General features: G+C 41.4%; 1 pseudogene across 1 annotated transcript; it reads right to left on the bottom strand.

The window, feature by feature from the left end:
• Window positions 1-4,543: 4,543 nt before the first annotated feature.
• On the bottom strand, window positions 4,544-25,656 carry LOC311073083 (protein NLRC3-like; annotated as a pseudogene). Its single transcript, XR_014609536.1, has 8 exons — window positions 25,528-25,656; window positions 25,051-25,161; window positions 20,796-22,724; window positions 18,505-18,735; window positions 13,209-13,382; window positions 11,077-11,250; window positions 5,755-5,801; window positions 4,544-5,656 (listed from the first exon to the last, which is right to left on the bottom strand). The product of XR_014609536.1 is annotated as a protein NLRC3-like (transcript).
• Window positions 25,657-25,796: the final 140 nt, after the last annotated feature.

Raw genomic sequence — 25,796 nt, 5'->3', positions numbered from 1 at the left:
ACACAGTCGAATGCCTTCTCCAAATCCACAACCCCTCCTTGAACTGCCACCTTACCGTGGTGGAGGGGTTTGAGTACCCGAATGAACCTAGGAGCTATGTTGTCTGGGGCTATATGCCCCTGGTAGGGTCTCCCAAGGCAAACAGGTCCTAGGCGACGGGTCAGACTAAGAGCGGTTCAAAAACCCTTATGATGCCAAAAAAAACGAGGACCGTGACGTCGCCCGGTATGGCGCAGCCGGGGCCCCACCCTGGAGCCAGGCCCGGGGTTGGGGCTCGTATGCGAGTGCCTGGTGGTCGGGCCTCCCCCCATGGGGTCCGGCCGGGCTCAGCCCGAAGGAGCGACATGGGGCCACCCTCCCGTGGACCCACCACCTGCAGGAGGGACCGTAAGGGGCCGGTGCTAAGTGGATCGGGCGGCAGTCGAAGGCGGGGGCCTAGACAACCCGATCCCTGGATGCGGAATCTAGCTCTAGGGACATGGAATGTCACCTCTCTGGCGGGGAAGGAGCCTGAGGTTGTGCGTGAGGTTCAGAGATTCCGACTAGAGATAGTTGGGATCACCTCTACGCATGGCTTGGGCTCTGGAACCACACTCCTCGAGAGAGGATGGACTCTTCACCACTCTGGAGTTGCCCATGGTGAGAGGCGGCGGGCTGGTGTGGGTTTGCTTATAGCCCCCCAGCTCAGCCGCCATGTGTTGGAGTTCACCCCGGTGAACGAGAGGGTCGCTTCCCTACGCCTTCGGGTCGGGGATAGGTCTCTCACTGTCGTTTGTGCTTACGGGCCGAACGGCAGTGCAGAGTACCCGGCCTTCTTGGAGTCTCTGGGAGGGGTGCTGGAAAGTGCTCCGACTGGGGACTCCGTCGTTCTACTGGGGGACTTCAACGCCCACGTGGGCAGCGACAGTGACACCTGGAGGGGCGTGATTGGGAGGAACGGCCCCCCTGATCTGAACCCGAGTGGTGTTCTGTTATTGGACTTCTGTGCTAGTTACAGCTTGTCCATAACGAACACCATGTTCAAGCATAAGGGTGTCCATCAGTGCACATGGCACCAGGACACCCTAGGCCGGAGGTCGATGATCGACTTTGTGGGCGTTTCATCCGACCTCCGGCCGTATGTCTTGGACACTCGGGTGAAGAGAGGGGCGGAGCTGTCAACTGATCACCACCTGGTGGTGAGTTGGATCCGATGGCGGGGGTGGAAGCTGGACAGACTCGGCAGACCCAAACGTACTGTGAGGGTCTGTTGGGAACGTTTGGCCGAATCTCCTGTCAGAGAGATCTTCAACTCCCACCTCCGGCAGAGCTTCGACCAGATCCCGAGGGAGTCTGGAGATATTGAGTCCGAGTGGACCATGTTCTCCACCTCCATTGTCAACGCGGCCACTCGGAGCTGTGGCCGTAAGGTCTCCGGTGCCTGTCGAGGCGGCAATCCCCGAACCCGGTGGTGGACACCGGAAGTAAGGGATGCCGTCAAGCTGAAGAAGGAGTCCTATCGGGCCTGGCTGGCTTGTGGGACTCCTGAGGCAGCTGATGGGTACCGACGGGCCAAGCGGACTGCAGCCCGGGTGGTTGTGGAGGCAAAAACTCGGGCCTGGGAGGAGTTCGGTGAGGCCATGGAGAAGGACTAACGGTCGGCCTCGAAGAGATTCTGGCAAACCGTCCGGCACCTCAGGAGGGGGAAGCAGTGCCCTACCAACGCTGTTTACAGTGGAGGTGGGCAGCTGTTGACCTCGACTGGGGATATCACCGGACGGTGGAAGGAATACTTCGAGGATCTCCTCAATCCCGCCGTCACGTCTTCCATTGAGGAAGCAGAGGCTGAGGGCTCGGAGGCGGACTCGTCCATCACCCAAGCTGAAGTCACCGAGGTAGTCAAGAAACTCCTCGGTGGCAAGGCACCGGGGGTGGATGAGATCCGCCCTGAGTACCTCAAGTCTCTGGATGTTGTGGGGCTGTCTTGGCTGACACGCCTCTGCAACATCGCGTGGCGGTCGGGGACAGTACCTTTGGACTGGCAGACCGGGGTGGTGGTCCCTCTTTTCAAGAAGGGGGATCGGAGGGTGTGCTCCAACTATAGGGGAATCACACTTCTCAGCCTCCCTGGGAAAGTCTATGCCAGGGTACTGGAGAGGAGAATCCGGCCGATAGTAGAACCTCGGATTCAGGAGGAACAGTGTGGTTTTCGTCCCGGTCGTGGAACACTGGACCAGCTCTATACCCTCTACAGGGTGCTGGAGGGCTCATGGGAGTTTGCCCAACCAATCCACATGTGCTGTTTTTCATGATTATGTTATTTCCTTTGTTTTTCGTGACTAGATATCATTTTCTGTGTTTTGTTTTGCTTTCATTTTTATGGTTTGAGTTATTTTGTTATTTCTTTAATGACGTTGGTTTGACCAGTGTGATTTGGGCCATAGTGGCCGTGTGGTGTAATTGTATATCAGCGCGTAGTGTCTATCTAACACCTGTTGAGTATTTCGGGGTCCTCGACGAGGTAGGACGGATTATTATGCGTGCACCAACTGATCTGGTCTATTATATTTGTGTCTGATGTGATTGATGTGATTTTTGTATTTGTATCGCACCCACTAATTTCTCTGTTTCTTTTGGTTCGAGTCAAGGCTGAGTGTACAGAGGGGGAGGCTAGTGACCTGGGTGAACACATTTGTTGTGAGGTTGGAGCACCAGGGTTTGAGCACCTCTTCCTATTTGGTTTGCCGTGCACACATAAATGGTTGAGAGCACAATTGTTTACAGCTATCTTGCCACCCCTAAAGTAAACTTTAGCCTTGTTTATATTCTTCTTGTATTTATTATTTTCTTGTTTTATTTTGTGGGGGCGTTATATTAATTTCTTTTGTGATGTTTTGTTTAATGTGATTCAGTGTTTGAATCCGCTATGTTGAGAAGAATGCTCTTTTAACAACTGGTATATTCTATTCTTATTATAAACTTGTCAGTGATTTACACTATGAATAAATGATGCTAGTAGAATATTGTCTTCACAAATAAAATGATTTATTTGTTTATTTGATGACACGACTTTAGTCTTTTCTCTGCACCACCGAACCTGGGTTCCTTTAATATTTCCTTGGGTGCAATTCCCAAGGTGGCGTAGTCCGTGCTATCTGGATTTGGTTATACCAAAAAACAATACCGCTCTGGTTACACAAAGATCATTAGTTATTAACTTAGGGGCCACTTACACTAAACCGTTTAAACTGAAAACAGTTGCATGCGTTCTGGCCATTCATTTGCAAGACAACTGTGTTTGGTGGCTTGAGAAAGCAAACTTTGAAAATTGAAAGAATGAATGAAGCATTTATATAGAGCTTTCATATGTACTACAGTAGACCCAAAGCGCTTTACAATCATATCAGGGGATCTCTCCTCAACCACCACCAGTGTGAGCATCCACTTGGATGATGCAACGGCAGCCACAGAGCAACGGTTCCATTGCGCTCACCACACACCAGCTATAGGTGGCGAGGAGAGAGAGTGATAGAGCCAATTCAGTGGAAGGGGATTATTAGGAGGCCATGATAGGCAAGGGCCAATGGAGGGAATGTGGCCAGGACACTGGGGTTGCACCCCTACTCTTTATGAGAAATGCCATGGGATTTTTAATGACCGCAGAGAGTCAGGACCTCGGTTTAACATCTCATCCGAAGGACGGTGCTTGTTACAGTATAGTGTCCCCATCACTACACTGGGGCGTCAGGACCCACACAGACCACAGGGTGAGCGCCCCCTGGCCTCACTAACACCTCTTCCAGCAGCAACCTAGTTTTTCTCAGGAGGTCTCCCATCCAGGTACTAACCAGGCTCAACCCTGCTTAGCTTCAGTGGGCAACCAGTCTTGGGATATAGGGTGATATGGATGCTTGGAAATAGGTTCCAAGGTGCAAGTTTTGAACATTTTTTGAAAACGTTATCATCTCCGTGTAAACCTCAAAAACGTGACTCTGTGAAAACGGTGACGGCGTGTACATGCATATTATGTGTTTAGTCTATAGGTATGCACGTTTGAATGTATATGTGCGCAGGCGCGTAGTCTTTCTTTACAAAATGACATCGCCACATTACTTGTCTGGCCTGCATTATACAGAATTATGTTAATCGTTTCCTCGGATTCATGCGAATTGGAATCATTTTGATAACGTTTTATCTGTACAGAGGTAAAGGGAAGGAGGCCTTCACAGGGGAGAGTCTAGTTGACACTTCAGGACTGCTTTGTCGTCGTGTCAAGGGCCAGGTCCTTCATCAGATCTGGATACGGCCTGGATCCGGTGGACTACGGTAAACCTCTGGATAAACAGAGAGACTAATATTAGCATAGATGCCATTCTTCTCATGATGTAACGAGTACATCAGGTGTTATGGAAAGTGTTCCCGGTTCCAGCTGACTTAATCTATGCAGCCTAACATTTTACATGATTTGAATTATAGAAGTTTATAATGTGCTATGTGTATGCTAGATTAAAGAGATGTGTTTTTAGTCTAGATTTAAACTGACAGAGTGTGTCTGCTTCCCGGACAATGTTTTGTCATGTCATAGTCAATCATTTTGTATGTCTAATTATAATCAACAAAAGAACATTTTGTTCTGAAAGTTCAAAATTAACTAATTATTAAAAAATGTTAAAACCTAAATAGAAAAAAAAAATTAAAATAAAAACACTTTTGCACTGGACTTGTGAAAGTATGAGCTCTTGAAACAACATTAGGAGTACACTATTGTAATAGAATGTAGTGAATTACTAGTAGTTAATTTAACAGTTCAAGTTTATGTGTGCATTTATGACCTTTTGTGCAGATTTAAAATGTGTATATCTGAATAATCTCATATGTTATGTATAGGCAAGTTAATTCAGTTTACTGGAGTTAATTCAGCACAATCAGGTCAATCAATTTGTTTTATTGAATGGATTATAATTTTTTCTTCTTTTTAAAAAAAAAATAAAATTCACATTTTTAATTTGTCATCATGATTCTCATTTTCCGTGTTGTTTTTATTGTTGATAAAAAAAAAAAATAATAATTAAAAAAAACTTTGTTAGCAACCATTTTCATCAGTAATTTCATTGACAAGATTAACAGTTTTTGGAAGCTGTTCAAACTTACACAAGAGACAATGAGGAGTCAATAAAAACCCTAAATCCAGCACAGAGGGGTTCAGTAAATGTGGAGTGAAATGTGTACAAGTGTGTGAGTGTGTGTGTGTCAGAGATGCTGTAGAAGGACAAAGTGCCATTCGGACAGTCCAGATACACTCCTACTCTCTTATAGGCATATGGGGCAGGTATGTCAGTTTTATTTTTGTTGTGCCAGACAGTGAAAGTGTCATTAGAACAATCAAGGCTCCAGGACTTTTCATTGAATCCAAACCTACAATCATCACTTCCTCCTTTCTTACTAATTTCTTTATGTGCCACTGATATAACAGCCCCCCTCCACCCGCTCCATTCAGCCTCCCAGTAGCAGCGTCCTGACAGAGTTTCTCTACATACAACCTGAGGAAAGAAATCAAATCTGTCTGGATGATCAGGATATGACTGCTGCTCCTCCAAACGTGTCACCTTTCTGTTCTCCTCAGACAGACAGAGATGAACATTTACTGTGTTTGGATCCAGTGTGAGATTACAGGCATCTGAACACAAGAGGAAACAGAGGAAAGAACATTTAGAGCACAACAAAGCAATAGCAAAAGGTGTGTGTGTGTGTGTGTGTGTGTTCTTGTAGACTTACACTTGCATAGTTCTGAGACAATCAAGACCTCTCCAGCATGATCCACACTATAAAAAAAGATTACATTCTGATTAATGTGATACAAAATAGAAATAAACTCAATCAGCAGATCATGGGGGTAACAATGTCAAAGTCAGAGGTTCAATTCCAGAGAGTTGGGATAATAGGATCTGCCAAATGGGATAAATGTAAATGTTCTCACCGACACACCAGTGTGGCATAACACACAAGTCCTGTTAACACCTGGTATTAAAATCTATTTTGGGTGCTCTGATCACAAGTGGTCAGGTAAGACAGACTGCGGTTCGCCATCTCATTATCCTGCCTTTGAGGAGCTGCTGGAGGTTGTGACCAGAGCTGTTGCCAAATTAAACATTGAGTGGCCATCAGAAAACTCGATGAGCGCTTCCTGCAGGCTCGGTCACAGCCTTCGCGCTGGAGTCTTCCATTTTTCATTGATCTCCACACTGAGGTGTCGAGATCATGGAACAAGCCATTCTTACATGTTTATTCTTCCATCCTGGGCTCGAAAGAGAATGGCTATGGGGTGATGCCACAGTTTTTCAGAGACATTAGCATCATATCTCTCACCTGATGCTGCGACTCCAGCTCTGCCCTCCAAACCCTGCCGTACAACATCGGCTTTGGTGGGCAAGGCATATATGGCAGCTGGTTGGGCTGGTGCATGCCTGCATACAATGGAGATTATTCAGGCATACCAGGCCGACCTTCTAAAAGAAATGGATGACAGTGGGGAGGTCGCGCTCGAGGACGTGGAAGAACTGAGTGTGCTGTCGGCCGCTCCATGGCAGCATTAGTAGCTACGGAGAGACAATTGTGGCTGAATCTGTCGGGCATCAGGGAGAAGGACAGGGCTTTCCTCCTTGATGCCCCACTTTTGCCTTCTGGCCGTCAATACCGTCATTGAGAGGTTTCAGGAGGTGAAGAGGCAGTCAGCCGCATTTTAACAGTTCATCCCCCTCTGTCATTCCAGATCTCGTGGGGCTGCTGCCAGCCGCCAGCTACTCATACCTGCAGCAGCAGAAGGAGAGTGTTGCCTCTCAAGACTCTCTCAAGACTGATCCCCCAAGTCGCCCGTACCAAAATCGTGGACTTCCTTCCTTCTTCCGGGCTGGCATTGTCTCCTCGCACTTTCACGAAATGCATGGATGCTGCTCTAGCTCCACTAAGACGTCAAGGCATTCATATCCTCAATTACATCAACGACTGGCTCATCATAGCTTAGTCAGAGTAGATGCCAGTTCGGCATCGAAATGTCATTCTGCGCCATCTAAGGTGCTTAATGTCAAAAAGAGTTAACTGACACCTTAGCAGAGAACTACATTTCTGGGGGTAGGGGCTAGAGTAAACACCATCTTGACTATAGTCACCAACATCATGCTAGGCCAGGTCATCACTGTCAAGCACTTCCAGAGAGTTCTGGGGCTCCTAGCAGCAGCATCCAACATAGTACCTTTTGGCCTGCTGTACATGAGACCCCTAACAGTGGTGGCTCAGGACCAGAGGGTTTTCCCTGAGGGGAAACCCATTTTGCACAATCAAAGTAGCATGCAGATGCCTTCATTCTTTGTTCATGTGGAAGAAACCGTGGCTCCTGTCCCAAAGCCCTGTGTTGGAAGCACAGTGTCAGAGGAAGATAGTGACTATGGATGCGTCCCTCACGGGCTGGCGGAAATGGATCTGTTTGCCTCCCACGAGAACACACACTGTCCGCTCTGGTTCTCCCTCACGCAGCCAGCTCCTCTAAGGCTGGATGCCATGGTACAGACGTGGCCGAGGCAATATCTGTACGCATTTCCACAGATTGCTCTGCTCCCAGGAGTTCTAGAGAGGGTTTGGCAGCACAGGGTCAGTCTGCTTCTAGTAGCCCCATACTGGCTGGCCCAAGTATGGTTTTCAGACATCATAGTACTTCAAGCAGGTCCTCCGTTGCAGATTCCAATCAGGAGCGATCTTCTATCTCAGGCCAAGGGCTCAATACATCACCCTTGGCCAGAGCTGTGGGTCTGGGCCCTAAGGGGGACCAACTCGTAAGTGCTAGTCTCTCAAACAAGGTTGCTGAGACCATTTTAAATTCTAGAGCTCCTTCCATAAGGAAACTTTATGTCTTAAAGTGGAATGTGTTCACTTTATGGTGCAGAGAACATCAGCTGGACCCAGGTAACTGCCCAGTGGCTTCAGTGCTGGAGTTCCTCCAAAGTCGTTTCTCTGATGGGCTCTCCCCCTCCACACTTAAGGTCTGTGTGGCAGACATAGCTGCCTCCCACATGCCATTAAACACTATGGGGAGGCACCAATTAATAGTTTATTTCCTTCTTGGTGCTCGGAGGATGAGGCCTGTCACCCAAGCCAGGGTTCCTGTGTGGGAACTGGCAGAGGTTCTTGAGGGGTTTTCTCTGGCAGCCTTCGAACCCATTGATGAGATGTCGAAGAAATTTCTATCCTTAAATGTACCCTTCCTGCTAGCCATTACATCCCTCACAAGAGTTGGGGACCTGCAGGTGCTATCCGTTGCTCCCTCTTGCCTCGAGTTCACTGGCTATGTGCCCTAGGTGCCATCGAGTGTGGCACGGCCTGTAATCTTGCAGGCTTTCCATCCTCCACCACATGTGTCGGCTGATCAAGAGAAGTTACATTTGCAATGCCCTGTCCAAGCCTTGGAGGCATATGTACATAGGTCCTAGGGCTGGAGGAAGTCGGACCAGTTGCTTGTCTGTTTTGGGTCACCAAAGAAGGGTTCCCCTGCCTCATAGTAGACTACTAGCTAGTGGATTCATTGTAGAGGCTATTTCTTCAGCATATGAGGCACGCGATTTGCCTTCACCTCTCCTGATCAGAGATTCCCTCGAAAGGGAATGTCTCAGGTTATGACTGTATGCTGCTTCAGTAGCGGACGCTGCTATGAGTCGGCGTCCCGTCACATGTGACATCATGACGCAACACCAGTCGAGATTGGACTAGTTCTATTACGTCGGTTTCACACTGCACGCGCTAGCAGAGAGTAAGCAGCGCATATTTTTTTCGGCGCCCTTGTTAACAGATTAGAGCATTCACACCGCACACAGAGGCGGCGCGACAGCGTGTAGCAGGAGCAGAGCTCTGCAGGGCAGAACAAGAGCAGCAGTGCCGTGATAGTTTCGGCGCCCAGTCTATTTTTGCTGCACCGCTTACACTGAATTAAAGTGACAATGCATTGATCATGGCCAAAATACACCGCAGTTTTACCCAAAAAGCGCATTGATGATATCTGTTGTGTTTTAAACAGTCAATCAAATGACCAACAGCAATTTAAAAAGAAAACAAATGTCCAAAAACAAACTTGTTGCCCGAACAATAAAAACAAAGATGAACCAAAAGTTATATAAATGAAATTATTAATAAAATAAGCTTCTTGACAAGTTTTTTCTCTTAAATGTTTTTGAAAACGAAATAAAGCAATGCCAACATAACCATTATAGAGTACTCTGTTTGTACACCCGGTGCGGTTCAGCCGCGCGTGACAAAGGCTGCTAGTGTGAAAGCAAAACGCACGTGTCCTGCTCCTGCTCACCATACGCACTGCTCCTGCACTGCTTACGCTCTGCTAATGCGTGCAGTGTGAAACCGGCGTAAGGCTTCAGACGCAATCATGCTGAAGGCATTCCCCAAAGTGTCATCTTTCGAAGCAGCATCAGGTAACGAGGGTTACAGTCGTAACCAGAGACGTTTTGATGCTTCAGACGTCCTGGCACTAACATGAATCTAAAGTGATTTCTCTAACAACCTGTGATCATTTAGATTTCTGGTTTTATGACTATATGACTCAAACTAGCTGGCTGTGCTATTGCATGTTAATAAAGCACACGTTTTTTTAAATGCAGAAAAAAGGTCAGCACACTGCAAATATCTTGGAACAAATATTGAGTGAATTTCAAATATTGAACTATATTCAATGAATTTCAGATTCAAATTCTGTCTGCTTTGATATCAGGCATTCTGAAGATGTTTCATTAAGTCTTTAATATGATAATGTATAGTTTTTTTTTTTTTTTTTTTCAAAGCTGCATGCAATCTGCAAAACCCTTGTTGTATCCATTACTTCTCAAACATGTCCTGGAGCACCCTCTCCACTGCATGCACATTTTCAACACAACCAATTCAGGTCTTACAGTGTCTACTCATGAACTGATGAGTTGAATCAGTTATGCTAGATGAGAGAGACATCAAAAATGTCCACCACCTGACCAAATTGACCGTGGCTGTACCTGACTGTACGTTCGGTAGTACACGCATGCTCATTGTCAGCTGATCGTGCTCTTCAGTTCCATCAGTTATCTGTTGGAGTTACTGGAGTGACATATACTCCAGGATATTGTTTATTTCGAGTCGGAGTGACTGTCAGGCACATCCGAAAGAGAGTAACTTTAGAAAACTGGATCAGCGCTGACTCCATTTGAACGATTCAGTGAACTGGTTTAACCGTAAAAATGACGTCAATGCATCAAACAAAGCTGCGCGTTTCAAGACTCTTCAGTGGGCCTTTAAACATTCACACGAGTCTCTGTACATGAACATGGTAAACTGAAGCAAACACATTGGAAATGGACACAAAGGTGTGTGACTGTTCACGTCTCTGTTTAGATCAGTGTGCTCAGTAATGTTCCTCTTTGTCTTTTGTATCTAAGGACTATGTTGTGTTGTAAAAAAATCCAAACAATCAAAAAGCCATTATTTTTTAAATCTCTCCTCATTCTTTTTTTTATAGTTCCCTCACAGTCCCACCTAATAGGGTCATTATGGGAGGGTCTTTGTCTTCATGACATTCATGATGATTCACACCTCCTTGCATAGAGCTGTCTTACACAAAACATGTCTTACAAATTTTAAAGAAATATATTGTTTTATGTGAATGAGTGGGCAGGATGTTTTTCACATAGTTTTAAAACAAAAACTCTAGACTACGTGATACAATTTTCAAAAGTCTTGTGAACAAATAGTCAGTAAGGGTTTTATGGCCTTATTTGAGTGACTAAAACTTTTACATACATGTTGCTGACATATTAGTGTAGCAGAGTTTGTGCTGAATACAGTGTAATCCGACTTTAGTCATGAAAATGTTAAAAGTAACAGAAATAATCACAAATGTCAGAGCATGTCAGAACAGGCCCAGAAAACACCTCAGACCCCAGAGGGTTAAACTGTAATATACTATATTAACTCTAAAGACAGTGAATTACATGTTATAACATCCACACATGTACACATACATTTCTTTACACACACATAAACACTGGAAAAGGTGATTCTTAATGCCCAACATACTTGAGAGTGTCCAATTTACAGTGTAGATCATTGAGTAAATCACAGAACAGCTTTACTCCTGAGTTTCCTGGGTTATTGTAACTGACATCCAGTTCTTTCAAGTGCGAGGGGTTAGACCTTATAGCAGAATACAGATAACAACATCCCTCCTCTGTCACCATACAGCCAGATAATCTACAAAGATACACAAAACACTTTTTACATCCTCTAGTCTGGGTCAGACCAGAGAATATCATCAACATTCCAGGTAATGTCATGCAGTATACAAAGTTACTGTAGATGTAGTCAGATAACAAGGTACACTAGAATGTCTCCTTATGAACTTAAGCAAGACTAATGTTCTCACAATGATTTTACAAGCCACCTTGAGTGCTTGGACAACAGTTTCCTTCTCATACTGATTTCTGTCATATTCTATTCAACCTTCAATACATGGCCCATTGTTAATTTAGCGGATATATTTTATCCACCGTTCAATACAGATTCATCTAGAGCAGGGGTCGGCAACCCAAAATGTTGAAAGAGCCATATTGGACCAAAAAAAAAAAAAAAAAAAAAAAAAAAATCTGGAGCCGCAAAAAATTAAAAGCCTTATATAAGCCTTATAATGAAGGCAACACATGCTGTAAGTGTCTATATTAGCTTTATTAGCCCCCTAGTATCAAAATGATAAGTAGGCTACAAATACATAATGAGCATTCATGATTAAATGTTTATTTTCCCTGCAGCGCATCCTGGAGAGAATGACACACCACATGACTACTCTGCTGTACGATGGTGCTTTAAGTTTAACTTCCATTATAATTTTAATGTATTATGTTTCGTTGCATTGATGAAATTAAAGAAATACAATAAAGAAATCAGATTTTTGATGTCATTTTTACTTTAGGATTCGAAAAAACAACAAAATGTGCAACGTGCATAGGCCTCCTGTAATTAAATATTTATTATACACATTTTTACAATGTTGAAACATTTTAAGAATGTTTGTCATGGTTTTCCTCCTACAGAAATTATATTAAAGTAAGTTTAAAATATTCTGGCTGACCCCCCAGCGTGAGTTTTTCAAGACGACCGTTATTTAGAATGTGTCACTTTATGGTTTCCATGGTGACGCGTCATTGCTTGTCACGTGACACACCACAGCAACAACAGAGCTGAATGAATGATGATCTGCTTTTATGTAATTTTTCCTTTTTTATTCAAAATATTCACAATTTTGTTAGATATGGCATGAAATATCTGATATTCCGGTTGTCAAATATATGCAAGTGGAAGTGTTTTGTTGTTTAAACACCTTTATAACGATCGCGTTAGTTCAGCTGTATTCGCGATGGGCTCCGCCATCTTAGTTTGTGCCGCAGACGCAGTTCAGAGAATCGGATCTGTTGGATTTACAATTTACAACACGAGAATTCATCCACTTCTCCCGACATACATAAAAGTATGTGGCAGGTGAACTGGGAGAAGAATAGAGTAAACTTTAAAGTTACTTACACAATGTGTATCTGATATGAATAAAACTAATTGTAATGGAAAGGATTATTATTATTGCCTCTTCCTTTGACATCAGTGTGTATTTTACAAACTCTAAATGTATTGTTTTTTTAGTACTTTATATGTCTGAAACCTAAAATAAACATTATGTGGTTGAAAACACTGAAAAGTTGTGATATATGACAGCTCTGAGCGCGCCTGTCTCTGGCTCAGCGCCAGCCAATGCGCAAAAGCACATTTGAATTTTGCAGTTAATCACGTCATGCTCTGACCGTTCTAATCACACCGGTGTTATCGTACGCTCCAGGGACCAGCCTAGACTGATCACACCAGTGTGATCGTACATGCGAAAGGGTTAAAACAAAAAATATTTTTTTAAAAGCTCCAGGGAGCCACTAGGGCGGCGCTTAAGAGCCGCGAGTTGCCGACCCCCGATCTAGAGTAAAGCTTTGCTGTCAGACACACTTTATACATGTATTATATCTAAAGACATAGAGAGAGAACAGGAAATGTCAGTGTAGTTTACATAAATGTACATGCCGATAAACACTTTGATCTGGGAATTAATAATTAATGATAGAGGACAAAAGTAACTTAAGAATCTTTTGTACAATCCAAGTAATGTTCTTAAATACCTCAGTATCTCCAGTGTGCAGTTTGGACTCTTCAGTCCAACACAGAGCAGTTTCACTCCTGAATCATACAGGTCATTATTACTCAGGTCCAGCTCTCTCAGTGAAGAGTTTGATGATTGTAGAATTGAGGCCAAGCCTTCGCAGGATTGATCAGTGAGATTACAATTGCTCAATCTAGACAAAGCAACCAAAACTAAAGAGGTCACATCTCTGAAATTAATAAATCTCAAAATCAAACAGGAGGAATCACTGAAGAATAGGAGGAATTATAGAGCAAGTTTCACAAAACAGAGACACAAATTAGGTCAAAAGTATAAATTAATTAAACAACAAAACATCCTGTATGATTTTTCTGTCTGGCCATTGGACAAGTAGAAAAGCCATTAGAAAGACTGACTGGCTAAGACTGATTCCCAAGTTTCTAATATATCATGCAGAGCATACAGGACAGAATGTGGAAGACAACTGGGGGTTGGTCAGTCCAAAAGGCACCACTGAATAATTGTAGGGACTAATAAGAATGTTAGAGCCACTAATCTGCCTCTTCAATCTGATCATTTGGGTAAAGACATTGCAGACCTCTGGATTTGCTAAGAAAAGCAAGTGTTGTTGGTGGAAGTGGATAAAGTTTGTTTATTGTGACTTTGCTTAAACCATAATTTTCAAAAGAGGGTGGAGACCTCTGTCTTCCCAAAAAAAGAAGAACAAAGTGTTGGAATGTCGAATTAGTCCAGCAGCAAAGGAGAACCTAATGTATTCTCCCATAGCAGTAGTTTAAAGTCCAGAAAGTGGGGAGAGAAAAAAACTAACACTTAAAATAGGTATAAATCAGAGGTGGGTTGAGATCCACTGTCCTCCAGGGTTAAGCTCAAACTGTCTTAGTTTGGTTACAAATGTAAACAAAAAAGTACTCTTTCTCAAAAATGAAAATACAATCCTGCAGAATTGTAGTTCTGATGATTTTCTGTTTTTGGATGGGAACATTAATTGAGAATTATAGATTAGACAGAAATCATATGGAACCTCTTGTTGCTTCAAGTCGTGTTTTAAAATAATTAATTGAGACACATAGCTTATGTGAAATATGGGGTGATCTAAATAATAATGTAAGACGTGTAAGATGACACGTGGGTATATAATAGAGAAAAAAAAAAAAAATCCTTACCCAGTCTGTGTTATAGACACTCAGAAACACAATGAAGCTCAAGCCACAAGTGTGGTTATGCCTCATTTCAAATCTGAGGATGATATCTCTAAAACTATGCATTCTGTGAATAATTTCAGAAGATCATGTCAGGTAAGTTTTTAGAGAAGGCGGATAAGATGCAATATTTTATTGACCTTTTGCAGTCTCATGTCTAATGTCTGGCGAGGAGAACTGCTCAATTATTGCTCTTTTGTTCTCACCTCTGCCAGTATGATACTTAATCTTCATAATTCTTTTATCGTTAATCTTTTGTTTGTTTTCAGACGTTATTAACCTCTATTCTGGCATTAAATGCCCACTTTCATCCCACTATACATTACTCCAGCTATTTTCTGAAGTCTTTCTGGAAAACAAAACAAAAAAGTGTTCTTGGGACCGCATGTGAATTCTTTTAACAAAATAGATTATAGCTCCTGAAATATAATATAGCTCCTGGCGCAACAGGTGCATTAGAGCTACAATTAGCATCAAGATACATAACACAATTTAAAAGATTTATATTACACTTTCACTCAAAACTCACTTTAAACAACCAATAAGTGTTTGTATTACCTTCCGGTCACGATCCAATGTGGATTTTATTCTCATAATGATGTTAAAATATGTTATATTTAGCATTTTATATGGAGCTAATCGCTACACCTGCTTAGTATTTATAATTTCAACATCCATTATTGATATGAAAATAGCCCAAAACGCATGAAAATCACACACAAACCGTATGCCATTGTTATCTATGTTCATTAGCTTATTATTTCACGTGTAGAAATGTTTCTTTGGTTTGTTCTTCACAGAGCTCAGGACAAGGAAGTGTACAGGACAGCGTCATGCAGAAGGGCAGGAATTAGGGTCATGTTGACTCATGTGAGATGATTGACAGCTCTAGAGATGAATGAATGTGCGATGAGTCATATCTGACGCAAATCAGGAAGAGGAGAGACAGAGCTCAATATGTATGCCGTTTTAGCTCATCAGATCTCATAATTCAGTGGGAAATTAGTGTTTTTTCTATTTTGCAAACATGATAATAAATCAATATTTCTCCAAATATGCGCACTAACGGACACTGTCTAGTGCATGTATGTGAACACAAATAAATTCTTGCAGATTTGCTTGGCATTAAACCACAAGGGGCTCTGGTCCAATCTCTGTTTCAGAATTTAACGCAAATGGATGCACTAAGTTTTTCTTTAGTCTTGAAAAGAAGAATGGTCAGAGTCATTATGTTCACTCCTTACGCAATGAAAATGGGCAAGAATTAACAAAGACATCTGATATTAGAAACGAGCTCTACAATTCTATGACAAATTGTATAGTGGTGAATATAGAAAGGACGAGGAGTTATCTACTGGCTTCTATGAAGGATTGCCACATGTCTTGGAGGACTCAAAAGCAGAGCTGGAGATGCTTCTTTCTGAAAAGGAGCTTTTGAATGCTCTGAAGGGCATGGAATAAAACTCCTGTTAAGTTTTATAAAGAATTTTGGGCTGTCCTGGGCAAGGAATTGCTGGCAGTCCTAAATGAAAGTTTGGCTGATGGCTCTTTGCCTTTGAGTTGTAGTAGAGCTGTGATCACATTACTACCTAAAAAGGGTGATTTGCAAGAGATCAAGAACTCGTGACCTGTGAGTTTGATATGTTCTGATCTTAAAGTCCTTTCTAAGACTCTGGCTAATAGACTTAAAGTAAATGATGGGGCAGGTCATTAATTTTGACCAGACGTATTCTGTGCCGGGCAGGTCAATCACAAATGTCTGTCTCATGTGAAATGTTTTAAGTGTTTTGAGTCTTTTAGGGGGTAAATTTAGGGTTTAATCTATATTGACCAAGAAAAAGCATTTGACAGAGTTGAACACCAGTATCTATGGAACATCCTAGAAGCTTTTGGTTTTAGTTGGTTTAATTTTATTGGTATGGTAAAAGTGTGTTACCCTTTTAAGGTTAGTAGAGGGATCATGGTTGTGCACTGTCTGGTATGCTTGACTCTTTAGCTATTGAACCAATGCTGAATAAACTAAGAAACAAGATTAAAGATTTAATCTTGTATCACGAAATAAACATCAAATTTCAGCTTATGCTTATGCTGATGAAAAAGCGGCTTATGATGATCATGGTAAATAGGTAACAAGACATTAACTAGTTGGTTTCTGTTATGATTTTGGGATAATTTCAGCTGCAAAAGTTAATTGGAAGAAGAGAGCACTGGCTGTTAGGAAAGCACTGGCTGTTGGGAAATGGGAGGAAGGGCTACCAAAATTCCCTAGTGGGATGATTTGGAAAAGGGAAGGTTTTTAAAATGTAACATTTTAAAGCCATGATGAACAGAACATCACACAAAGATAAAGAAGAAAATGTGTAAAAACATACTGGATCAATAAAACTAAGAAATAACATAAATAACTGCAGAAAGGCCACACTGCAGACATGATTTGCATTTCACATGTTGGAAAATCAAATTAAATCGACTAAATTGCCTGTGCGAGCACCCTCTAAGTACAGCGCAACATCGATCCCCCGAAAAATAATCAACAATTAATTTACAGAATTAAATTAGAACAGAATATACCTTTCTAATAAGTAAAATATGGAACGAAATAAGTCAGAATCAAGTAACAAGGTGCAGAACACATGTGTGCAAGATGCCTAAAGTACAGGGGAACATATATTCAAAATACAAGTCACAAATAGTTAAATTAGATAACCCTGAGTGATCAATAAATAAAATAAAATAAAGAAATTATTAAAATAATGAAAGTATAGCCAGAATTGTCAACTTTGTCTTTTTAAAGGGATTTTTTTTTTAAATCTCAAAAAAACATTTGAGTCTTTTCAAATTGTGTGTGCAATAAAGTATACTAACGTTAAAACGCTTAAAGGACAAATCCAGTGAAAAATGAACCTGGGCTTAATTAACACATGGTTACCGAGTCGATCGTTCCCTGCGATGCGTTTTCATGAAAATCGAATATATAGAGTTTTATCTTTAAAAACAGATTAGCTCATAACAGTAGTATATGGGGCACAGAGTAAGTAAAAATAAATCGCTAGTTAATACCATTAACAAGGCTCAAAATAGCCTCACACTAACACGGTAACATAATGAGGGTCCTTACATACAAACCGAAGCATTGAGAACTTTGTAAGTGTACAGACAGTTTAATAAGAAGATACTTTATAAAGACAGTACATTACACGTTGACATGCAGGATCCATCTTGGAAAACAGTCTCGACTAATCGAGCCACGAACGCCGTCGATAGGATAGCTGTTCGATAGGAATTACGTTTGTGAAATCTAACGTAGCACGGCGTTCGTGGCTCGATTAGTCGAGACTGTTAAAATTAGTCGGCCCTATTTTAACAATCTGAAACTCAAGTATCAAACGTGAAACGCAAGTAACTTTGTGGGCGGATCTCGACGCAAATCTAAACTGGGTTGGTCTGAAGTAGCTTCATTACTCATAGGTGTGGTTTGGGCGTAACATGAAATAAATCAGAGCATCATCTCATATTCCCTTTAAGAGCAGGTGTGCTTGTTCCATGGCGGATGCTATTATAACGGCGGATTTGCCAGACGCACACCAGGAGCGGTTCACAGCCGAGGAGACCGACGTTCTCGTCAGGGTTTAGTTCTGTTGCTGGAGATCTAACTTCCTGAAGAGTTCAGTTCCAAGTCTGCTCTAAAACACCTGTCTTTTATTATTAAGTGTTCCTGAAGATCTTATTTAGGTTCAAGTGTGTTCGATTAGGGTTAGAGATAAACAATGCAGGAAGGTAGAGCTCCAGGAACAGCTATGACTTAAAGGTCCCTCAAAAAAACAACACTGAACAAGACTGCATTTTGCAGCTGCCTGGTCCTATCCATTGGGGGTTGCATAATTAGTAAGCATTTTCTCCATACAGTTATCCCTGAAGTGCAGTGGCATGTGGTGGAGTTATAAAATGAGGAGTCACACCTAGCTAAATCTGTAAAATCACCTCTACTGAAGTGGTCTCCTACATCTACTCTTCTGTTGAACATGGCTTACAACTTCCTAGGTCAGGAACATGGCAGAAGGCACATGCGTGCATGTTTAATTTCATAATACATACCTTAGTTTTTCTAGTTGACATTGTGGACTCTTCAGTCCATCAAAAAGCAGCTCCATTCCTACATCCTGCGGGTCTGTCTCTCTCAGGGAGTTTAAAAATTGTACATAATTAATTTGTGGATCATGCAGGTTATTATTACTTAAATCCATCTCTCTCAGGGGGCAGTCTGGTGATTGTAGAAGTAAGGCCACAATTTGACAGCATACATCACTGAGATTGCAGCCTGCAAGTCTGTAACAGAAATAAAATATATAAGCACAAAAGGTCTAGGGCAGATAAGGGAGACAAAATGTGCAGAGCGTTGGGTCGCTAAAAGCCGAACTGAGAACCACTGGTCTACACATTAATAGAGCTACAGCTGGTCTCTCAATGTACTCTTCAAATAAGTATTGTGTCATATATGCTTGAAGTAGGGTGACCAGACGTCCCGAAAAATTCGTGACAGTCCCAAAATCTAAGCTGTTGTCGCGAATCAATCCCGAATCCGGCCCTAATTGTCCCAAAAATTATACTAAAGCAAAATATTGAGGAGTTATTGTCTGATAAAACATTAAAAACTGTCTGTGGAGGTTGAGTTGTCCTGCAGCCAGCCCCCGCCAGCTGCTCATTGGCTGCAGCATCTTTTTTGTTTCTTTTTTTGAAGTTCTACAAAGATACCATAGGTACCATTTTCATTCATTCTTCGTTGACATGGCTGGTGTACTGGAACCCCAACACACCGCTAAAAAGAAAAACATCTCTGCCAGCCAGTCGTAAAGGAGTGATTGATTGGTCGCGGCACTGTGTGCAAAAAAATACTTCTGTCTGATGTCGGGTTACACAAAGCAAATCATCTACACAATTATTTAGTTTTCTTATTTAATGACCGGCAATTTAGTTGTGATAATAATTTTGGAATAAGGCTTATTAGCGTTAGGCCCGAAAGGTCTGATTTACGCACTGTTACAACAGTCATTGTTTTGTTTTGTTTTATAGTAGGACTATGATACCATAGTAGCCCCCCCGAACACCATCCCGAATTTCAGCCAATCTCATCACAACAATCCCGTGCTATGGGCATTGCCATTGATACAGGCTACAGAGGAAGGTATTTTTATGATTTTTATAAGTCGTTACTCTGAGCAAACAGTTTTAATGAGAGAAATATGTTGTTTTAATGACAAAACATTTTGCCATTATGAGAAAATTATGTTTTCATGAGAGAAATTGAGTTTTAACTGCAGCATCTCGTTGTTATGAGAAAATATATTGTTTAAACTACATATCTCGTCATTTTGACATAATTGAGTGGAAAATATAATATTAATGTGGCAGCAATGCACCAACGTACCCTACACCCTTAACCATCCTAATTAAACTTTTTATTCCCACTATTAAAAACCTGTTTAGGCACTTTATTTCCACTTTTAGAATATTTCCTAATTTTGATTTACAATAAATGCCTCTACGAGCTCATATGCGATGTGAAAAGGATGAGTTCGGAAAAATATGTATTCAAACTCAGGTTGGTGGCATCAAGAAATAACACCACCAGCCTCTCTCTCCACTCCACTGCTTCAGTTATCACCGGCAAATTCTGGCTCAATCAGACAATGGTGGGTGGAGTTAGTCTAAATATGTGGAGTTAGTCTCTGCCAAAATTACGGCTATTTTCACTTGGTGTAAATAGACTCTCAGTTTTATTTGTCTTTCTTCCCCAAATTAGCTTTATTTGATTCTCAGTAAAAGCAAGACATTTAAACTATTTCCGTTGTCTGCCTGTTTATGACAAACTGTTTATGCTGGAAACATTTACTGATTTTTAATTTACGAAGGAAACACAAAAGAACGTGTCAAAAGTGTCAACTTTTTAATAAGGATTTTTTTTAAAGGTCTTTTGTTTTCCATCTAGTAATGTTTCACAGAATATATAAGGTATTTAATAAATTAATGAATACAAATTAATAAAAAATAAAAAAAATAACTAAATAGGCTATGGTTAATTTAATATTAATGACATACATTTTAGACAATATTGTCAGTATTGACTGTTTTTGCACAATTTCGGCAACAAAAATAGTTCTAAACAAACTGACTGCAACTTATATGCACTGTCTATGCCACCTCTGCATTGCAAAGATTTATTTGGGTGATACTAATTTCATTTGATTGGTAACAGCCTTATAGTGTCTTATTATTCTATTTTTTTTTTATTACATTTAGGAATTTATCATAAAAGATTTAATAGTTAGAAAAATGTGCTTATAAAGGCCCCTTATTATACAAATCAAATCACACAACTGAATACTCACTGAGCTTTTCTGCAGTTGTTTATAGCTGGTAACAATCTCCTCCTACCCTCATCTGATGTGTTGTATTTCTTGAGGTCCAACTCATCCAGCACCTCCTCTGACATCTGAAGCATGTAGGCAATTGCTGAGCAGTGAGTAGAAGAAAGTTTATTCTCTGGTTGTTTGTCTGATTTCACAAAGTCCAGAATCTCTTTGTGAAGAGTCTGATCATTCATTTCCAACAGACAGAGGAGCAGATTGATTGATCTGTCAGGTGAGATATCAAAATTTTCATCATAATCTCTGATTGTGGATTTAATGTACTGAGCGGTTCTCTTGATACTCTCTGAGGTGTTCTCTGTGTGTGTCAGAAAACCCTTTAGGAGTCTCTGATTGGACTCCAGTGAGATGCCCAGCAGGAACCGAAGAAAAAGATCCAAGCATCCAGTTTTACTCCACAAGGAAATGTCAACTACTGATTCTAGCAGCTCACAAAGTGAGTTCTTCATAGACCAGAGCCACTGAAACTGAGGTTTCAGTGTTTGCATGTTCTTAGTGATATACATGTAAAACACGTAGAAAGCAGCAAGAAACTCCTGAAAGCTCAGATGAATAAAGCAGTAGACTTTCCTCTGATTAATCACTGATTCCTCCTTAAAGATCTCAGTGCAAATCCCAGAATACACTGAGGCGTCAGTGGTATCTATGCCACTCTCTCTCAGGTCCTCCTCATAGAACATCACATTGCCCTTCATCAGCTGTTTAAAAGCCAGTTCAGCAAGTTTCACAATCATTTCTCTATTTGACTCCAGGAGCTTCTCTGGGTCTCTCTCTTCATACTTCTGATTCCTAATATTTGTCTGAATGAGCAAGAAGTGGATGTAAATTTCAGTCAGAGTTTTGGGGATTTTTGCACTGTCTTCTTGTTTCAGGATGTTTTGAAGCACAGTGGATGAGATCCAGCAGAAGACGGGTATGTGGCACATGATGTGGAGGCTTTTTGCTCTTCTGATGTGTGAGATGATTCTGCTGGCTTGATGCTCGTCCCTGATTCTCTTCCTGAAATATTCCTCTTTCTGAGGGTCATTAAATCCCTGAATTTCTGTCATACGGCTGATGAATTTGAAAGGGATCTGACTGGCTGCTGCTGGTCTGGAGGTGATCCAGATGTGAGAGGATGGAAGAATATCTCATTTAATGAGGTTTGAGGTCAACACACCCACTGAGAAAGTCTCAGTCACATCAGAAACTTTCTGAGCATCTGAAAACATCAGCGTAATTCTGCTTTCATCCAGACCATCAAAGATGAACACAACTTTACACTTCTCATAAATCTTTGAGTCCAGATCTTGAAGTTCGGGATGAAAGTCCAGCAGAAGCCTGTGAAGACTGTACTGATGATCTCGGATCAAGTTCAGCTCTCGAAATGGAAGCACAAACATGAAATCTACATCCTGATTGGCTTTTCCCTCTGCCCAGTCCAGAATGAACTTCTGCACAGAGACAGTTTTTCAGATTCCAGCGATGCCTTTAGTAAGAACAGTCTTGATTTGCTCTTTCTCCTCACATCCTGGTTCAGGTGAGGCTTTAAAGATGTCATTGCAGTAGATTGGAATGTCTTGAGAGTGCTTTGTTCTGGCTGTTTTCTCGATCTGTATAATCTCATGTTCTACATTTACTATTTCACTCTCTCCTTCTATGATGTAGAGCTGTGTGTAAATCCTGTTCAGCAGGGTTTGATTCTCTTGCAATTGGATTCCTTCAAATAAGGTCTCATACTTGTTCTTAATTCTGGTTTTGTGAGACTCTTTTACTCTATGCAGGACATCATCTGCTGGTATGTGAGAATCCTGCAGCAGTGTGTGTGTCTGTAGAGCTTCTGCTTTGTTATTCTGCCTGATGTGGCTCTGACAGTAGGAGGAAGTGCAGCTCAGATCATCTCCCTCACCACTGCAGGGACAGGAGATAGAAATAAGACAAGACAAAAAAAAAACAAAAAAAAAAACAAAACAGAATAATATACAGAAAATACCTAATATTATATGAGATTTTTATTGTTGGTAAGAAAACCAGCTCATCAAAACATGGCATTGAGTGTTAAAGGTGCCCTAGAATGTGTTGAAATAATATTTTAATTTTGTCTCTGATATCTACATAGAGGGTATGGCTTATTTAAGGGCATTTAGAATGTCCAGATATGGTTTTACAGGTCCATTTTAAACCCTAGAAATTGGCCCTAGAATGAAATGGTCTGTTTTTACCTTATTTGGAAGGGTCATGAATAGTAATGAGGAGTTCTGCTCTGATTGGCTGTTTCACTGCGGGCTCATAATAACAGTAGCTCAGAGTGACAGCAAACAGGTCCCTGATGTCCAGCGTGACAATGGAGAGATTAGGCGTTCAACCGTACATCAGAGTCCTGCACGGGTCCGATTTTGTAAATCCACACCCGCCCGTACCCGCAGTGCTTCAAATCGCATCCGACCCGTTTTCCGACAGCAGCACTAATTAAAATCCGCACCCGACCCGCTTAAAATAGAACCGACACCCGACCCGCACCCGAAATAAAAAAAGTTTAGCCAATCACATTATAGACACAATTACAAAAATGTTTATTGCCAGGTCATACAGAAGTTATTACACGACAATTAACACAAGGACAACTTCAGCCGAAGCTGTCAAAAGGCCGGTACATGAAGAACACGGCTAACGTTACCACAAAACTGAGTAGCCTTATCACATTTTACCAATCGAACAGACGCGGCTACAACACTATATCTGCCACGCAATTTCGTCTAGCCTACATCTGACAATTTTGGGTTCAAACATGCCCTGCACACCACACATACTTAACAGTGTTACATTTGAAAAATACTGTTCGATAGAACTGCTTGGTTTGTTACCACAGTTATCTGCGTGCTTCCTCAGCGATGAAGTTCCACATTTGCGGCTATCCAACACGAAAATGCATGCAGCAAATAAGCCTTTCACAATATTTTCTTCAGATAACTCCAAATTTCTCCCACACAGATGCATCCATCTCGACGACTGCAAGCAGATCGCACTCGCGGTTATGATGAATTTTTAAAAGTGAAAGTAGCCTAGGTAACGTTAGATCCTGGGAGGGCGCAGTTCCGCCTGGTATTGAACATGGGCTGGCATATGCACATTTTTGGAGGCGTACATATTAATGATCCCAACTGTTGCGTCACAGTCGGTGTTTATGTGGAGATTCGCCTATTTTTCCGGGGTGTTTTTCAAAAACGAGATTTAAATAAGAAGGAGAAAACAATGGTGTTTGAGACTCACTGTATGTCATGTCCATGTACTGAACTCTTGTTATTTAACTATGCCAAGATAAATTCAATTTCAAATTCTAGGGCACCTTTAAAGGGATAGTTCACCCAAAAATGAAAATTAGCCCATGATTTACTCACCCTGAAACCATCCTAGTTGTATATGACATTCTTCCTTCAGACAAATACAATCGGAGTCATATAAAAAAAAGCTTTATCGTGGGAGTCAATGGGTATATTTTTTTGGAAGTCCATCAAAGCACATCTATCCTTGATAAAAGTGTTCGAAATGGCTCTGACGGGTAAGTGAAGTGAAGCGATGCGTTTGTGTAAAAAAAAAAAAATCCATATTTAAAACTTTATCGACTAAAATGACTAGCTTCTGGCAGACAGCCGTACGCGTGACTTACGCCACGAGTAACCTGACGCACAACGTACTGACAAACGCAGCTGCCCAGCCCTGTTGGTTTGAACCACGAGAGGTGTCAAAGCTTTCGCTACTCCTACATCTACATCATGCATCGTCAAGTGTTTCTCTTTTGGCGTAAGTCGACTTGCGTATGGCCGTCTGCCGGAAGCTAGTTATTTTAGTCGAAAAAGTTTTAAATATGGATATTTTTTTTACACAAACGCATCGCTTCGCTTCAGAAGGCCTTTATTAACACACCAGAGACGTTTCAAGCACTTTTATCAAGGATAGATGCGCTTGGATGGACTTGAAAATATACCCATTGACTCCCATTATAAAGCTTGGAAGAGCCAGGACATTTTTTAATATAACTCCAATTGTATTTGCCTGAAAGAAGAATGTCATTTACACCTAGGATGGCTTCAGTGTGAGTAAATCATGGTCTAATTTTCATTTTTGTGTGAACTATCCCTTTAAGGTGCATAAAACATACATCAGATTTTCTAGTTTCTTTTTTCTCAATACAACAGTAATTCAATCCCAGGACAAAATTATGCATGTTTATACTCACTCAGGATCAGAGGTCAATATTCCATTACTGAGATCAGGAGGCTGACAAATGGATTCATTACTCTTCATAGACACACAGCTGGATACTGGAGATGTTCTTCTCTGCCTCATTCTGGTGGTTTAATTAGCAAAGACGTGATTCAGGTTTATATACTTGTCCACAGTGTAGGCAAGGGAGATAAAAAAAAACACAAGAAGATAATCCACAAGGAAAACACAAACGTAGCAGCTTTGTACTTAACACAAAAGACAAGAATCAGCAGTGAACCAAGGAAACAGAAGGCTACTTATACACTAAAATAAACATAGAACAGGTGAGGAATAATCAAACACTATGGCAACAAATCAAACTAAGAAGTAAACATAGGAATGTAAAAACACTATGGAACAGAAACACAGAGCATGTGTCAATACTAAAGAAAACCATCTGCTAAATCTTTATAATTCAGTTTAGTTTCTGATACTAACAACATCATACCTGGTGTTAGAGGTCACTGTTCCATTACTGAGATTAGGAGGCTGACAAATTGAGTCATTACTCTTCACAGACACACAGCTGGAAACAGGAGATTCTGCTCTCCGTCTCATTCTAGTGATATAATTAGTAAAACGTAGAAATAATTCAGGAGCTACCTGCAAAAGAAAACCATTTAATATGTTAATACAATTCAGTTTCTTGTTTCAGTTTATAATTCAGTTTCTCAGTCCCAAAAATGAAAGGGACCATCCAGACTTTAGAAAGTAAGG

The sequence above is a fragment of the Abramis brama genome, assembly GCF_963993115.1.
Source record: "Abramis brama genome assembly, chromosome: 22".
NCBI classification, from domain to species: Eukaryota; Metazoa; Chordata; class Actinopteri; order Cypriniformes; family Leuciscidae; genus Abramis; species Abramis brama.
The sequence above is the reverse complement of the archived record's forward strand: the minus strand, read 5'-3'. Positions and strand labels throughout refer to the sequence as shown.